The sequence below is a fragment of the Macaca mulatta genome, chromosome 9 (assembly GCF_049350105.2).
Source record: "Macaca mulatta isolate MMU2019108-1 chromosome 9, T2T-MMU8v2.0, whole genome shotgun sequence".
NCBI classification, from domain to species: Eukaryota; Metazoa; Chordata; class Mammalia; order Primates; family Cercopithecidae; genus Macaca; species Macaca mulatta.
Window position 1 is genome coordinate 110,637,711 of NC_133414.1, and position 16,782 is coordinate 110,654,492.

The following is a 16,782-nucleotide window of genomic DNA, read 5'->3' on the forward strand; positions in this document are numbered from 1 at the left end:
TTAATCTTCATTTTAAAGATATAAATGGTTTACACAACACCATCACAGTATTAAAGTATTCTGAACTTGACTCTATAATGACTTTTACCAGTGATTTTTGTCCTATGTTTTCATGTTACTAATTAGCATCCTTTTTTTTCAGGTTGAAGCACTCCCTTTAGCATTTTTGGTAAGGCAGGTCTAGCGGTAATGAACTCCCTTAGCTTTTGTTTGTCTGGGAAAGTCTATCTTTCATTTATTTCTGAAGTGCAACTTTCCTGGGTAAAGTATTCTTGGTTGGCAGGTCTTTTGTTGTTTTTATTTCTTAAGCACTTTGAATGTACCATCTCACTGTCTCCTGGCCTGTAATGTTTCTGCTGAGAAGTCTGCCACTAGCCTTATTGGAACTGCCTTATATGTGATTTGCTTCTTTTTTCTTGCTGCTTTCAATATCTACTTTTTGTCTTTGATTTTTGACAATTTAATTATGTCTTAGTGTAGTCTTGTGAGGAGTGAATCTGATTGGAGACTGTATTAATTCATTCTCATACTGTTAATAAAGACATCCCCAAGACTGGGTAATTTATAAAGGAAAGAGGTTTAATTGACTCACAGTTCAGCATGAGTTGGAAGGCCTCAGAAAACTTACAATCATGGTGGAAGGGGAAACAAACACATCCTTCTTTATATGGTGGCAGCAAGGAGAAGTGCCAAGCAAAAGGGGGAAAGCCTCTTATAAAACCATCAGCTCTCATGAGAACTGAGACTCATTATCTCACTATCATGAGAATAGCATGGGGGAAACTGCCCCCATGATTCAATTATCTCCCACCAGGTTCGTCCCACAATACATGGGGATTACGGGAACTATAATTCAAGATGAGATTTGGGTAGGGACATAGCCAAACCATATTAGACACCTCTGGCCTTCCTGTACTTGGATATTTATATCTTTTCCCAGATTTCGATGAGGAATGTTTTCTGCTGTTATTTCTCTAAGTAAAAATTCTATTCCTTTGTCCCTTTGCTCCCCCTTGTACTCCTACAATTAAAAAATTTGTGGCCAGGTGCCATGGCTCATACCTGTAATCCCAGCACTTTGGGAGGCCAAGGCGTGCGGATTGCCTGAGCTCAGGAGTTCGAGACCAGCCTGGTCAACATGGTGAAACCCTGTCTCTACTAAAAAAAAAAAACAATTAGTTGGGTGTGGTGGCACATGCCTGTAGTCCCAGCTACTTGGGAGGCTGAGGCAGAAGAATCGTTTGAACCCAGGAGGTGGAGGTTGCAGTGAGCCGAGATTGTGCCACTGCACTCTAGCCTGGGCTACAGAGTGAAACTCTGTCTCAGGAAAAAAAAAATTTGCTCAGCCACATGTAGTGACTCACACCTGTAATCCCAGCATCATGGGAGGCTGAGGCAGGCATTTGAGGTCAGGAGTTTGACACCAGCTTGGTCAACATGGTGAGACCTTGTCTCTACTAAAAATACAAAATTTAGCCGGGCATGGTGGTGCATGCCTGTAATCCCAGATACTCAGGAGGCTGAGGTGGAGAATTGCTTTAACCCAGGAGGCGGAGATTGCAGTGAACTGAGATCATGCCACTGCACTCCAGCCTGGATGACAGAGCAAGACTCCATCTCAAAAAAAAAAAAAAAAAAAAAAAAGTATTGCTCTTTTGATGCTGTCCCATGGATCCTATATGTTTTCTTTATTCCCTTTCATTCTTTGTTTTCTTTTTTCCACCTCTGACTGTGTATTTTCAAACTTATCTTATTGTGTTTTTCTGGTGGTGTGTCACCTTGTTTTTATATGTTACCTATTGCTTTGGGTTGATATCTCCACATTTTGAAGAAGTAGGGACTTACTCCATTTGCTGCAGAGTGGCTTTACCAGTCAGTCCATCTGGAAATTCTGCGCAGGTTGTCTGGAGTGGTCCATAGGTAGGCTTGCTGCTGGAGTCTTTGGGCAGGCTGACCTGGTATCCGGGTCAGGTTAGCAGGCCTGGCGTATAAGTCCTCAGGGCTGGGCCTGGATCCTGGATCCACTGGGGTAGACTTATTAATTGGGTCCATTAGGGCAGGCCTGGAGCCTGTATCTGTGGAGATGAACCTGGAGCCTGTATCCACAACATCCAGTCTAAGACTGGGTCCATAGAGGTTTACGTGGTGCTGGTGTGGGCCTTGAGCCTGAGTCTTCTGGGACCAGCCAGGTGCTGGGATGGGTCTGATACCTGGGTCCACAGGGTTGTAACTGAAACCTGAACTCATGGAAGATGGGTGTGTCCTGGTCCACAGTGATTGACCTGGTGCTGGGACAGGTCCAAAGCCTGAGTCTGTGGATGCAGACCTGGGTCCTAGGCCCACAGGGGCTGGCCTGGCACTGGGATCTACTTGGGTAGGTCTTGGCCTTGGGTCAACTGGAGTCTGGTGTCATCAGGACTGGCCTGGGTCCTGGGGCTAGTCAGTGATGAAGGAGGCATGGAGCCTGGGTCTATGAGGGCTGGTATAAAGCCTGGGATCATGGGTACTGGTTGGTGCCTAGGGCAATGGGGACTGGCCTGAAGCCTGGGTCCACTGGGGCTGGCTTGGAGATTGAGTGTATATGTGCTGACTTGGAAACTAGGTCTGTGAGGGGTGACCTGGGTTCCCAGGCCATGGGGGCCAGCATGGAACCTGGGTCCACAGAGGTGATCCTGAAGCCTGGGTCCATGGGGGCTGGTCCAGCCAGCACTGGGATCTACTGAGAATGGCCTAAACCTTGGGTCTGCTGGAGCTTGGGGCCACAGAGGTTGACCTGAAGGATAGGACAAAGGGACTGGCTTGGTACTGGGCATGCCTAGACTCTGTGTCCATGGGTTTCAGCCTGGTGCCTAAGGCTAGATGTGTCAACCTGGTTCTGGCCTAGTCCTGAAGCCTGAGGCCACAGGAGTTGGCCTGGTGATAGACAGGTCTAGAGTCTGTATCCACAGGGGCCAGCCTGAAGGCTGAATTAAAAGGTGCTATCCTGATAGCTAAGGCTGCAGGGGTGGTTTGGATACTTTGTCTGCTGGGGTTGGTCTGGCCTGGCCCTTCAGGGTGGGCCTGAAGCCCAGGACCACTAGGGCCAGTCCAATACTGGGGCAGGCCTGGAGCCTGGGACTGTGGGGCCTTGCCTGGTGCAGGGCAGGTTTGGTGACTCAGTCTGTAAGTACTGGCCTGGAGTCTGGTCCCATGGGGGCCTGACCAGTGCTCAGTTTTATTGGGGCGGTCCTGGTGTTGAGGGTCTGAAGCAAAGTCTGGTGTTCACTTCCCTCTCCTTCCCCTAAGTGCAGGGTATCTCTTTCAATGCTATGCTGCCTAGGGTTGGAGGAGTGGTATAAAACTGTTCTTCTTTCCATATTGAAGAGGTTCAATGTGTCTTATTTCTGTGCTCTACCCAGGTGCTATAATATTTCACCTGGCTTCCTTAGCTCTTGTGAAGGTATTTTCACACATAATTGTTGTGGTTCAAAAGGATGTTTCTGCAGGGAGGCAAGCTCTGGAAAGTCCTATTCTGCCATCTTGCTGCTATACTCCCAGCCTTCTTTATTGGCTAATTTTAAAGGCAACCCGTCATTACACTGATATGTAGTAGTTAAAGTGATCATTAGCAAAAAGGTCATGTTTCCTAAAGGGAATCTGAGCTGCTAACTAATAATCAAAACACCTTTAAGACCAGCTGTGGGTAATTAGCACATTTGCACCAGTGATTTTCTACTCTGGTTTGAGACAGTCCAATTCAGCAAATAATTTTTTTAGTGTATGTTAGGTATGGATGTGTACTGCTTGTTAGAGGAAATATAGGAAAAGTATACTAAGTCCCTACCCTCAAGGAGCTTATATTCTAGGAAGGGAAATAACAAGTTTACAAATGACTGTAAATACCTGTAGATAACACCATATATACTACATGCATAAAAGGATACAGATAACATGTTAATGAGGTTTTTTTTTTTTGAGATGGAGTCTCGCTTTGTCACCCAGGAAGCAGAAGAGAAAACATTCACTTACGATAATTCAAAAAAAGCATCAAGAAAGAGTTGGTGGTCTTTGAGATAATCTTTGAAAGATAGCTTGAGTTTTGTTTAATGGAGATGTTGGGGAAGGCAATTACAGGTGTTGAAGAAATCCAATCATACCCTTACACACTTAGTTCCTCTTTCATTCATCAAACTTTTATCGAGTAAAAGTGTTTGAGGAGGACAGAGATTACTAAAAACAAAGTCTCTGCACGTCAGATTTCAGTCACTTTCAACTCAAATGTTTCTCCTCCTCATAGAGAAGGAGGAAAAAGAGATGAGCAGATGAACTGCAATGTAATATGCTCAGTATTTCATATAAGTCCTTAATTAAATGCTGTAAGTATTAGTCATGGTTCTCCAGAGAAACAGAACCTATACCAATAGGATATACATGTATATACACACACAAAAATATATATATATACACACAAACATACATACATAAACATGTATGTATATATACATATATGTGTGTGTGTATATATATATACACAAAGATATATACATATATTACGTGTGTGTGTGTGTATATATATATATATATATATAGAGAGAGAGAGAGAGAGAGAGAGAGAGAGAGAAACAGACGGATTGATTTTAGGTAACTGGCTCACGTAATTACAGATGCTGGGAAGTCCAAAATCTGTAGGGTAGGCTGCTGGCAGGGTGGAGACCCAGGGAAGAGCTGAGGTTGCAGTTCAAGCCTGAAGGCAGTCTGCTGGCAGAATTTTTGTTGTTGTTGTTCAGGGAAGGCCAGTCTTTTCTCTCTTAAGGTTGTCAACTGATTGGATGAAGCCCATCCACATTATAGAGGGTAATCTGCTTTACTCAAAGTCTACAGATTTAAATGTCAATTTCATCTAAAGAACATCTTCATAGAAATATCTAGAATAATGTTTGACCAAATATCTGGGAACATGGCCTCGCCAAGTTGACACATATAATTAACCATCATACTATATGAGACAAATGGAACAAATTTGGTGCCAGCCTCCATCCATCAGATTAATCAGAGTGGCTGATGGAGTGGCATACTCAGTGTAAATCTGAGTTCAGCCAAGAACATGTAGGGCTGAGGGATGGATTGTTGGGAGAAGTAGTTGACTACCAGCCCTGATTATCTCTGCATGTTCTTGATGAGTGTGCCAGACTGCAAGATTTATGTCTTCTGATAAAAAGTAGTTTCTGCAGCTACTTACACAGGCAACTAAGTTGTCAAAATGACCACAGCATGACATCCATACAATTGCCCACCCCTGCTGGGAGGAATACTGTCTTGTTTGCTGCTTCCACAATGTTTGCTGATAGCATAAAAAGTGCTAGACTTTTGGTCTGAACTCCTCAGCTACAGCTCAGACCCACTGCATGTGTAGCATAAATTTGGGCCCAGTGCATTGTTCCTATGAGTCTCGGTGGCCAGGGAAACCCATGCAAATATGCTAATGCTCATGATGCTTGCTGAGTATATAAAGTCTTCTGTTTCTGACCTAGAAGACTTGGGCTTTCTGTCTGAATCCATGGAGCAGCAAAGGCAAACTTGTTAGCTTGCAAATAGGGTAACTCTCAGGCCCTTCACAGTCCTTGACAGTTATAGTGATGAGGATGGGATGCCAACAGTGACATGACTTTAAGGACAGAGGCTTTGCAGGTTGGGTTTGGGGATGTAAGACTTCCCAGGAGCTGGCAGTAAATGCTCTCACCAAAATAGTGAGTGATGCTGAGGAGTAAGGGTTCCCCAGTGTCCTATTTTTAATGAACAAAAGTGGAATTAATTATTTGGAGGCAAACAGTGATAGGATTGAAACAAGCCACCAAAAGGTACCTTGGCTGTTGGTCACTTTCCCAAGGAGGGTGATGGAAAGGATGTTTATTATGACAATGGGATAGCAAGCCCTGTGATCCTAACCCAAATGCAATGTGGTTGTGCTTACTGAATAGATTATGTCAGTAATTATGAACTTACCACCTGACACGGGGCTTTGGAAGGGCTGAAAACATTGGAAACTCATTTGGCTGAGCTGTGAGCAGCTGTCACACCACTCAAAACTGAAAGTAGAAACTAAACCAGTCTTGAAAAAGAACATATTCATTTTTGCACTCACTCACACTTTCCAATTTCAAAGTTTAATACAAAGCTACAGTAATCAAGAGATTATGGTATTGGCTATACTCACTTGATTACTGTACATATACATATATGCATAAAAGTAGACATAAAGATCCATGGAATAAAATTGAAAGTCCAGAACATCTATGGTCACTTAATTTTCAATAAAAGTGCCAGGACAATTCAATGGGAAAAGAATAATCTTTTCAACAAATGGTATTGGGACAACTGTGTCTGCATGCAAAAGAATGATGTTGAATCTCTACCTCATATCATGTACAAAAATTAACTCAAATGGACCAAAGACCTAACGATAGGAGAGCTGAAACTATACAAATTCTTAGAAGAAAAAATAGGAGATCTTTGTGGCCTTGGATTGAACACCAAAAGTACAAATGACCAAAAAATAGATAAATTAGAGTTCAGCAAAATTAAAAACTTTTGTGCTTAAAAGGACACCATCAAGAAAATAAAAAGACAACACACAGATTATTGGACTTCTGGTCTCCACTTCCATATGTGAGGAGTTTAGAAGTCACCATTCCTTTTGATCAATAAATAAAAAGTTGAACAGTCTGAAAAATCAACAATTTTTCTTGGATCCATTAGAGAGGTGAGGACATAGCGCAAACCGCTGCCCCCAAAATTGGAGAGACAGACAGACAAATACAGGGAGTCATGGCATACCGCAGCAGACAACCTAAACTGTAACTGTGCTGGAGGCTCAGTGTGGACAAGTTTGAGAGTTTGCAACTCCCAGAGAGTCACTGGGAGAACCCCAACAATTTTGTGAGTTTTACCTCCAGGAGCTCAACCAGGATCTCACAGCAAATACTGGGCAAAAATTCTTCATGCTTCCAGTGGGGGCAAGGGAAAAGGAACTATTTTGAAATATGCCAGAGAACTCTGTTTTTTTTTTTTTTTTTTTTTTTTTTTTTTTTTTTGTCACCAGGCTGGAATACAGTGGCTCGATCTTGGCTTACTGCAACCTCCACCTCCTGGGTTCGAGCAGTTCTCCTGCCACAGCCTCCTGAGTAGCTGGGACTACAGCCGCACACCACCACGCCAGGCTAATTTTTTGTATTTTAGTAGAAACGGGGTTTCACCATGTTGGGCAGGATGGTCTCCATCTCATGACCTCGTGATGTGCCCACTTTGGCCTCCCAAAGTGCTGGGATTACAGGTGTGAGCCACCGTGCCTGGCCTCTGTTCTTAACAAGTTCTGCCCTCAGGAGAAACTAGTTAACCATAACCTAACTTGTTGGGGTATTATCAGAGCCTAACTGACCTAAGTGAAAGGGAATACCCAACTCCAGTCAGCTCTAGCCTTCCAGGCAGGAGAAGGGAAATATCAACTCCAGCCCACTCTAGCCATCCTGTTCCACTAAAAGGGGAAAGAAAAATACTGAAAAACACTTGTGAAGTTCACAATCCAAAGGCACAGACTCACAAAAAGTCTGAGACCTAATCATAGGACTATACGATGCTTCCTCTCCCCGCATACCTTACCACCATATTACTAAAGGCTTATTTACAATTGTTCTTTTTACCTGATACATCACATCTATCCAGATAAATTACAAGGCACACTGAAAGGCAAAAAACACAATTTGAAGAAACAGAGCAAACACTAGACATGGCAGGAATGCTGAAATTATCTGAACGGGAATTAAAAACAGCTGTTATTAATATGCTAAAGGATCTAATGGATAAAGCAAATAGCATGCAAAAGCAGATGAGCAATGTAAGCAGAGAGATGGATATTCTAAGAACTAAAAGAAAAAAACCGCTAGAGATCAGAAATACTATAACACAAATGAAGAATGCCCTTGATAAGATTATTAGTAGACTGGACATGGCTGAGGAAATAATCTCTGAATTTGAGAAAATATCAATAGAAACATCCCAAATTGAACAACAAAGTGAATAAAGACTGACTAAAATAGGGCAGCATATCTGAGGACTGTGGGACAGCTACAAAATGTGTAACAAACTAGAAGGAAAAGAAAGAGAAAGGAATTGAAGAAATAATTGAAACAATAATGACTGAGAATTTACTAGTAGGTGGACCCCAACAATTCTAATAACAAAAGACAGTCATAAGTACTATAACAGGGCTATAGGAGCCTTGAGGAAAAAAGCTTTATTCCCTGAATAATTTCAAAGGGAAGCAGTGCAGCTTTATTTGAAAATATTTTATTAATTTAGGTTCAGCTGGGAGGTCCATCTGAAGACAGTGGTATGGAAATAACATATTGAAATGAATCAGAAAACTTCAGAGCTGAAGGGAACCTCAGATTGTCCAATTCAACCTCTAAATTAGAGACAGACCCAGAGTGCCCAGTGCCCTACAATGAGTGAGTTGGTGTCAGAATGTGGAATCAGATCCAGAATTCCTGGTCTTCCAGTTGGTAAGCCTTCTATCCCAAGGCCCTCCTTTCTTCCTGCTGTCACATCATTGTGGTGCCCTGGAGTAAGGAGCCTTCTCAGGAACATGTATTATGCAGGTAACTAATATTACAAATGTCCACCAATGACGTCTTGTTGCACAGTCTTTCCTAATTCTTCCCTCTGGCTCCTCCCTTCCGGCCAGTAGTAATATCTCCTACCTCAGACATCTAAAAAAACTATTGTCTATTGATCATTTGGATCCCTTCCTCCCTCTCTTATTTTCACAAATATTTATTGAGTACTTCCTATGCAAGGCACCTTATGTTAGGCTCTGGGGATAATGAGTGAACAAGACAGACTTTAACATACACATCCATCATCTGTTAACTCTCTCTCCAAGGCTTTACGTCACCCAACACAGATTGTAAACATGGAGAGAAGGAATCTAACATTATTTTTTATGTTCTACAGAAACTAAAACAGTGCTTTGCTTTAGTGTATGTCATAAGGTTCTCAAACAAAGATATTAAAAGAATTATCGGTGAAATTTGTAAACATACTCAAAAACGGAATAGTATAATAAACTACCAAATGTTCTGCCATTCTTGTTTCAAAGTCTGATGACAGGTGACAGAGAGTGTAAATGGGGATGGCTGGGCCAGTGACGGGGAAACTCTAGGCACTAAGCTCAGTCGGGGATCCCAGATAAAGGGCCAAGCAGTGAGATACACCACTATTATTTGCATAAGGGGCAATAAACAGGAAGCAATGAAGTTTGCCAAGTGCTGGTGGCAAGGGCAGGACAGAGCAGCATGTTCAGGGAGCTTGAGCTAAACTGTGCTGAACACTGCTGCCTGCCTCTGTGCCTGGCGGTGGGTGGACCGTACCTCAGGTTGGTCTTAGAGACACTGTGTGGCCTCTGATGTGTGACTGAGCGTCTTTCCCCCACTGCAGCCTTTGCGGATGCTGTTCCTGTTGAGCGATGCTCTGCTCTTCCACCAGCCTCTAATGGCTGCCTCTTCAGTGAAGACCTCCTTGGCCACACTTTCTAAATTATTCATTATTCAGTTTAGCGACTGCTTCCTTCACAGCATTCTGAATTTTGTAATTAATTGTTAGTTTACTTGTTTATTTTTAGTCTCTCCTTCCAGACTGTAACCTCCAATGAGGGCAGGGATCTTGTCTTTCCCCTTTCACCTCCATTTCATCAGAATCTAGAAGTGTCTGGCACATAGTAGATACTCAATAAATAGTTGTCAAATGAATGAATGATAGACAGTACTAAATATTTTGTTACTATGTCAAAAATTGAAGCAAGAGTTGAGTACAGAGGAGTAGAAAAAAATAAAAAGGTAGTTGATAATTTAATCAGGGCAACATAAACCTCTAATACAGTTCTCAATTCTGGCTTCACATTAGAATCACTTGGACTTCAAAAAAAATATCAACACCTGGGATCCTCTACAGATCAACTTAAACAGGAATCTCTGGAGTTGGTGCCTAAGCATAGGTATTTTTATAAAAGCTCCCTAGGTGACTATAATGTTCAGCCAGGCTTGAGAACCACTGCTCTAATAAAGAAAGGCTATAAGGATTGTGACAACAAGATGAGGGTGAAATTTAGAGTAGAAGGCAGGTCTTCTGCCATCAAATTTAGGGTAAGTAAAAATGGTGTGTTCTATTGAATCCTTTCAATGCTTAAAACCGAATCAAGGATGAAACAAGCAGAGATTGATAATGGTTGAAAGTTAGTGAGGTACTTAATGACTGACAGATTCTTTTAAAAAAGTTATAGTGTAGTACATTTAAATAAGAATTAAAAAGCAGAATTTGTTCTATTTCTATTTTTAATAAAGACTTTTGCTTTTATTTAAACAACCACAAAACCATAATTGAGTTAGAAAAAAACATAATGTATTATCTTGGTTCTATCAGAGGCTTATTTTTTGGTTCCTAAAGGTCACAACCAGACACCACTGTGCCCTTAATGTTTGCAAAGTCTTTAAGATGAAATATTCTTAAATTTGTCATATTGTGGCATTCACAAAAGTGCCTTCCAACCTACCAAAGGACATTTATTTTTTTCCTCTCCCTTATTTCCTTTCTTTTCTCTTCCTCCCTCCATCCCTCTCTTTCTTCTCAGGTCATTTTTAGATAATTCTTTAGTGTTTTCAGCGAGCTGATGAGGTTAGGTGAGTGCAGTTCTTCTCATTCCAGACCTGACCTTGCTTCTCACTGTCTACACGTTGCTTCAAGGATGGCGAATTGTGTTCCTAAGCTCAAGTGCAGCGAGACTATAATTGCTTCTTCTCCCTAATTTATTTAGGAGGCCACACAATTTGCTGTAGCTGTAATCCCTCAGTATTGCAATCTAGGAACAATATAAATGGCTGATGGCAGAGTGGAATTTTCAATTGTTGCTTCTCAGTGATTCACATAATGTGCTGTCATTAGCACTTTGATGTGACATATCATGGTTTCCAGGGCTTATTGGGCCATTTATAAATACCAAATGAAGGTGTTGGGGCCTGGTTACTGCCTTAATTGCCTTCACTGGGAAAGGTTGCCAGAATCTTCTCCAGAGGGAAATAAAATGTAATTTTTAGTTTATCTTTAACCATTGCAGTCAATTCCTCTCAAGTGAAGGAATCATTGCTTTCCTTTTTCGTTCTTCTCATTTTCTAGTTAAGTTACTAGAAAATTATAAAAAGTTAAATTACTTTTACTAAAAAATCTACTTTTCATCCTTTAGTCATCATTGCTTGATTTCCAGATATCTAAATATTAAATGTATATCAAATATATATCAAATGTATATTTGATATCAAATATATATTATCTCACCACAGTTATATTCAGATTATTAATAATAATTATTGTGACTTACAGAATTTTAACAAAGTGACTTTATAAATAATAACAGTGATTAACATTTACTGAGTATTTACTATGTGGTAAAAGATACACATGCATTGGCTCGTTTAATCTTTCTAACAACCGTCTGAGGTAGACACTATTATTGTCTCCATTTTATGAGAGGAAATTGATGTTTATTGATGCTTATAAATCCAAGGACATATAGCTAGTAAGTGATAGAGCTAGTTTTGAAACTCAGGTCAGTCTGATTCCAAGTCAATACTTTTAAGCAGTACATTCAAATACTTCCCTGTCTGTAACACCAGCACAGTTAATCCCATTTCACAGAGGAAGAAATGAAGACTCATGTAACTAGAAAATTGTGGTGCTGCATTTTGAGCTTGCACCTTCTGATTTTAGGTCTAGAGTGCTTTCTATTTCCCAAGGGGGCTTCCATCGGCGTGAGCTGTTACAACTGTTAGTGTTGTTGCCGACATCCTGCGCACACTGCTCAGGCTGATAAATAAGCAAGGGAGGAGAACTCCTAGTAGAAAATCAGAGGAGCGTCTAAGTGAAAGCATTAGGAGCAAAAGAACTGCCTTCCTGTCAGATGGTGCAGAGCACAGGCTCTGGTTTGAGCAGCCAGGGTTTAGAGACACAGAGGAGAAAAGAGCAAGTCATGTTCCCTGGGCATGCAGCCCAGGCACTTCGGCCACTGACGTGGAGCCAGCCTGAGTCTCAGTGATTGATCCTGCAGCCAAGGATGCCCTTCTCTCAGCAGCCGCAGGTTCCACAAAGGAAAGCTGCACATGGTGAAGTCTTTGTCAGGGCCTCTAATGGGAGCATTGGGTTTCACATCACAGCTACCCCTAAACAGGTACACTCTGCTTCTTTCATCTTCCTGATGGCTCCCACGGGAAAGAAAAGAAAGAGAAAGGCGGCTTCACCAAGAAACAGGTCACAGGCTGGTTTGGCTGTGTTTTGTGCCTCCCCTGACCTACCACCTCCAGGTCTGTAGCTTTGAAATTCTTTAATTTTCATACACCCTGTGTGGCCACTGGACAGCAATGGGAAAATTTTTCTTAATTTTTCCTAATCCATCTAACATGACTCACTGGAAAATTAATGCCTCTGTACCTTTACATACACTACTGCTTCTGTTTGGAAGGTCCTCCCCAGACCCCAAACTCTTCTTCCTATGGCTAAGTGGCCCTTTTTAAAGATTCAGCTCAGGCATTGTTTCCTCCAGAAAGCCTTCCTTGATGCCCCATGCCTCCCTCCACTCAATCTGGCTTCTGTACTCCTCTTCTAATACACTATAGGGCTTCTGTTATAGTCCCTGCTACCTTGTCTATCTCCATATCTCTACTGTGAGCTCCTAGAGACTGTGTGAATAGTGTCTAGCATAGTATTTAGCACATAGCATGAATGCAATAAGTGTTTATGAATAAATGAAACATGAATAATAAGGGAACATTTGCATAGCTATTTAAACACAATCCTTTTGAAATACTCTTTTTTCTTTGAAAAATAGGCCTTTTTTTTTAAGATCTTAAAAGCAATAATGCTGATTGCAGCAATTTTACATACAAAAAATTCATGTAAGAAAATAAAAACTGCCTGTAATCTTACCACCCAAAGAAAACCACTTTTAACATTTAGATGCAATCCTTTCCAGTAATTTTCTACATGTATGTATATATACCAAATCACAATCCTATTTTTATACCTAATTTTCTCAAAGATTGTAACAGTAACTTCTGGAGGTAGAGGTGGCATTTTTATCCCAATTTAAGTGATGGGAAAACTGGAATACCAAGATACACATCTTATTAATGGCAGAGTTAGGACTAGAACTCATGAATCTTATCATAGTTCCAGGCTCCTGCTGTTTCCCAGGTGCTGTTTTTTTTTGTGTGTGTTTTGTTTTTTTTTTTTTTTTTGAGACAGAGTCTTGCTCTGTTGCCCAGGCTAGCGTGCAGTGGCATAATCTTGGCTCACTGCAACCTCCACCTCCAAGGTTCAAGCGATTCTCCTGCCTCAGCCTCCTGAGTAGCTGGGACTACAGGCGCCCGCCACCACGCCTGGCTACTTTTTTGTATTTTTAGTAGAGACAGGGTTTCACCGTGTTAGCCAGGATGGTCTCGATCTCCTGACCTCGTGATCTGCCCGCCTCGGCCTCCCAAAGTGCTGGGATCACAGGCGTGAGCCACCGTGTCTCAGGTGGTGTTCTTCTTGTACCAATCCAGCATCAGTGGAACATGCATTTGTAACTGGGTGTCCTTGCTCTACACAGGGAGAGATTTAAGCCTCGTGTCCACACCAGGGCTCAGCAGTGCACACTGGGCATTGTCTCTAACACTTTGGAGGGAAACAAGGATGGAGCATCTAGGATCTTGTTCTAGGATCTTGTGATAGGCTCATCAACTGTGCGAGGCAGGCACCAGTAAGAGTTAGAGTTTCCTTCTGATGGCCAAATGGTATCTGAACAGCAATGGCTTGGTTCAGAGCACATTGCTATGGGAACTGCAATCACAGGTTCAATCTCACCATAGACCAGCGAGTTGTACTCCAATCCACGACTAATGACTATATTCCAGAACAATGTACACAGCAGGCACTCAATAAGTGTGCATTGGGCCGAGTTGAGTGTATATTATTCATCAGGGAAAGTAGGCAAAAAAGCATGCTGACAGTAAATTTCCATACCACCGTGCCCAGTGTGGAAAAGGCAATCCAATGTGATCTAGCTTTTTATTTTATTCCAAATAAAGGACGAAATTGTAGTCCCACAAACACACATCAGATTATTAGTTCCATAGATGAATTTATGTGCATGTCCCTAGAATGCCAAGCATGAAGCCAGACACAACTGAGGTGTCCATGATTTTTGAATTGAATTGTGTGAAGACAGCCTGGTGTGGGAGTTAAGATGTCGACTAGTAATTCACCATTCCTTTCCCTGAAAGCTCTGTAAATCAAGCTCTTAAAAAAAGCAGCAAGCTAAATTCCAAAACCCTCTCTGAGGAGAAATGCCCATGACTGGTGGGGTCTGGACTATGTCCACCAAATGTGCAGATCTCTTCTGCACAAACATCGTCTACTCCCAAGGGAGCCCGTGACTGACTGACCGGCTGTGGAGACTCACATGTCCCCTCTTTCCCAGTGTTGAGGGGGCCAGGGGAAGGGAGTGGGAGTCGAGTGATGAAGCACGGCTGAACTGAATATTCTCTTTCCAGGAGAAGGAAAATGTTACAGCAGGAGGTGGGTGGCACTTTTCTGGAGGAATAACCAAGAAGAACATGGGGTATATTTGAAAATGATCTTTTCTGAGGACAAGTTTCTCTTTTAAAGAGCTATCCTCATATTCTCTCTTACCTTAGATTGGGGCTATTGAAATGGTCCTGCCAGAGCTAGGCTAGAATGCCACAAACTGGGATTAAAGTTGACTGGGCAGGGGGAGGGGTAAAATGGGATATGGGTTGAAGAGCCATAAGGCCAGGATGCTCACTTTTTCTGAATTCATTCAAGAGCACTGGTTTTGGGAGGCAACCAAAATGCAACTCACTAATCCCCTAAGCGCTCAACAAACTCTCTTGAAGATTTAATCACAATGTAAAATCCACAAGTTTTTATTGGCAGTGTTTAGTTATCAATTGCACAACTCTCTGAAGTGGCAACCAGTACAATTCCCAGGTCTGTCTCCATTACACATTCCAGGGGCCTGCTGGCAATGTGTGTCAGATTGGTGTTCTGGTCTAGCCTTGTAAATTCCTTCCGGGGAGACTTAGGATACACTCTCCCAGCTGCCAGGTTCTCTACTTATAAGGTGCAGAATTTATTAGTGAAAAGAAAGATAAAAAGAAAGCCTGCTACCTTTTTAAGTGCTTTTACATACAGTTTCTTTATTACAGTTTGGTGTTTCCAGAAATACAGCTGCCCAGATCATTTGAGTCTTTGTGCTGAATCAGTGGAACTTGTTTTCTCTTCCCATGAATTTCTATGAGCTCTGCTCCACCGTGTATCAACTGAGGTCTTTTGTGCCATGCTTTTAAAGAAAGTCACTGGCAGCAACTCTCATTTGAGGAGGACAAAGCCATGAGGACTGACATCCTTAACTTACACATGGCCATGCAAAGGTACAAAGAGGGTTGATACGGAATCCAAGTTTGTCCAACTCTGGAAATGAAGCTTGTCTAGTCACCCAAAGACTCTTTTTCCAGTCTGTTTTCTTCTCTCCAATTTCCCAACATGCCTGGTTTCATTTCCATGCATTCAAGGCAATGTTGGCCTCAGACCACAGCAAAGACATCTAAGAGGCTACCATAAGAAATAGTGTGGTACAGTGAAAAGAAAACACAATTTAGAACTGGAAAACGTGTTCCAGCTCTCTTACTACTCATCTGACCTTGGATAAGGCACTCAATAATGTCACAGAACCTTAGTTTCTCTTTAGCAAAATAAGTATAAATATTCATATTTATCTCACCATGTTATTTTCAGAGCAATTTTATGACAAATTGCAATTCTCTGATTTATGTTTATTTATTTTCCATTTATCAGTACAGTTCACTATATTATAAACTCCAAGAGTTCAGGAACCTTGTCTCTTTGGTTCACCACAGTGGCCCATTGCCAGGAACAGCAATCAGCACATAGTACCTGATCAAGAAGAGTGAATGAAATTTGAATGAGTGATGAAAGGAATAAAGGAAAAAAGGAAAGAAAGGAAAAAGAAGGACAGAGGGAAGTGTTCAGAGCATTGTAGATGCCATTTATGAAAGTGATCTGTACATTGTTAAGTATTATCTGCATCCTTTTATAACTAACATTTGATGCGTTAATTATGCCAGGGTGAGCTGTTTAAAACGTAAGTAGATCATGTTACTTCCCTAATTAGGCCTTCCAATGGCTTTTCATACTATTTACAAGTCAACTCCTTTCAGCATACAAAGCCCTAGGTGATATGACTCCTGCCTACCTCATTTCCAACTTCTCCCCCTTCCTCATCATGCCCCGGTCACCCTAGTGTTCTTGCGTTTCCTCAAATGTGCCAGGTTTGTTCTTGCCTTGGAGCTTTTGTGTTAGTTTCTTCCCCAGCCTGGAAAGTTAGTTATAAAGGATGCAGATAATACTTAACAATGTACAGATCACTTTCATAAATGGCATCTACAATGCTCTGAACACTTCCCTCTGTCCTTCTTTTTCCTTTCTTTCCTTTTTTTCTTGCCCCTCCCCTAGCTAGCAGTCCCTCTGTTAAATGAGGTGGAATTGGATCATCTCGAGGGGGGATCCCAGCTCTGAAATTCTATGACTTGATGAGAGCAGTCTGATCTTTTGTCATGACCATGACTTCTGTGATAAAGGATAACCCGTGTAATATTTCTGATAAGCGTAGCTTTTCTGGTC

At 41.8% G+C, this 16,782-nt stretch overlaps 1 protein-coding gene and 1 long non-coding RNA gene across 6 annotated transcripts in view; one reads left to right on the top strand and one right to left on the bottom strand.

Moving 5' to 3' along the window:
* HPSE2 (heparanase 2 (inactive)) overlaps positions 1-16,782 on the bottom strand; it is a 782,696-nt gene that overhangs the window by 133,593 nt on the left and 632,321 nt on the right. The window lies entirely within an intron of this gene.
* LOC144331245 (uncharacterized) overlaps positions 1-16,782 on the top strand; it is a 235,745-nt gene that overhangs the window by 123,275 nt on the left and 95,688 nt on the right. The window lies entirely within an intron of this gene.